We start from the raw sequence: 1726 nt of genomic DNA on the forward strand, positions 1-1726 counted from the left end.
GCCGAAAGCGCAGCATGTGAAAGGTATAGATAAAAGTTATCGTTGCAGTCAGTACTGTGTAGTTACTAGTAGCTGGATTTAAGCTCGAAGTGAGACACTGTTGGTGAAACTTCATCATGAGAACGTCACAAGCTGATCACGCTCTATGATATGACTAGTATTATGTTGCTTATAGTAGGCTAAGCGCAAGCCGAAACATCAACATGTGAAAGTCGTAGAATTTTGCGATCAAACTGTGGCTAGTACTTTGATGATGCTTGTAGCCAACCGAATTGGTTGAAAAGCCCAATAAGTAAGCTAACTTGGGAGAGCTTGTTGGAAACCAAATGCTACTAGATTGGTCCAAATACATCCTTCAACAGGGGATCACTTGGCTCGCTTTACGAAGAGGAGCACAGCTATATGTGTTAATTCGGTATGAATCGCAAGATTTGTTTACCGACCTCTCTAACGCAAAAGGCGGTCTCGGCTTCGGCTGTTGACTGCGTCCGATTCAGGGTTATATAACTCTCGATTGAACACATTGATGTTCTATTGTTGGTGCTTCCAATAAAATTGGAACACTTAAAGCAGAACCGATTCAAATAATAGCATTCTGATCAATGATTGCATTCCTTGATCAAGAACTGCTGGAGTCATTGTGATGGCGAATTTTCTTCATAAGAAAATTGCAAAGAGACGGAACTTAATGAGACTAGTATTATGTTGTTTCTAGTAAGCGGAAGCTGAAACAGCAACATGTGAAAATCAAGTTTTGTTCAATGATCTCGAGGCGATAAGTACTATGAAGCAACTAGTAGCCTAAGCATGACTCAGATTTGAGACAGTCAAAAAGACTGGCGAAACTTCTTCACATGAAAGTTACATAGAGAACTACAAATGTATACAGCGAGTATTATGTTGTTTCTAGTAGGCGAAAGCTGAAACATCAACATGTGAAAGTTGTCTGCAAACTGTAGAACGATATGTGATTAGTACTGTGCTGTTACTAGTAGCCAGTCTGACTGTAGAAGCCAAGACAAAGGGAAACTAATGCATCTGAAAAGGACAAGTTATGGAAAGGTATGCACGATAAGTATTATGTTGTTTCTAGTAAGCGGCAGCTGAAACATCAACATGTGAACGTCGTTGTGTACAGTAACCTAGAACTATATAGTCCTTAGTAACGTGCATTTACTAGTACCTGTAATTGGTATTCAGACTCAGGCAGTTTGGAATAGTTTGGCAAAGATGCACCAGAGAAAACTGGGATTTGATACAGAAATTGTTGAATACAAGTATTATGCTGCTTCTAGTAGGTTGAATCCGAAACATCAGCATGTGAAAATTGAAAACATTTCTGGTTCGAATTGTCACAAGTATTTGGTGATCTGAGTAGCCAAACTCACTACAACGCCAATTGAAGGCAAAAATTCTCAACGGGAAAAGCTATTCTCATTGAATGAGCTAACAAGACGAGTATTATGTTGCTTCTAGTAGGCGAAAGCCAAAACATCAACATGTGAAAGTCTTGCTGAACAAATTTAATGTTGTTGAGCTCAGTACCGTGTGAATTAGTAGCCATAATTGGCGAGCGAAAATTGAACTGGCGAAACTTCGTCTTTGGAAAATTGCAGATGCCGAGCACTTATTTTGCAACGAGTATTATGTTGACTGTAGTAAGCGAAAGCCGAAACAGCAACATGTGAAAGCTGTTGAAATTTGTGGTCATTTTGCAATAAGTACA

The 1726-nt window shown here is 39.3% G+C and overlaps 1 pseudogene; it reads left to right on the forward strand.

Moving 5' to 3' along the window:
- Nucleotides 1-350: 350 nt before the first annotated feature.
- On the forward strand, nucleotides 351-502 carry LOC142357353 (5.8S ribosomal RNA; annotated as a pseudogene).
- The last annotated feature ends 1224 nt before the right edge of the window (nucleotides 503-1726 follow it).

This window comes from Convolutriloba macropyga, unplaced genomic scaffold (assembly GCF_964194025.1).
Source record: "Convolutriloba macropyga unplaced genomic scaffold, txConMacr16.3 SCAFFOLD_4638, whole genome shotgun sequence".
Classification (NCBI taxonomy): Eukaryota; Metazoa; Xenacoelomorpha; order Acoela; family Convolutidae; genus Convolutriloba; species Convolutriloba macropyga.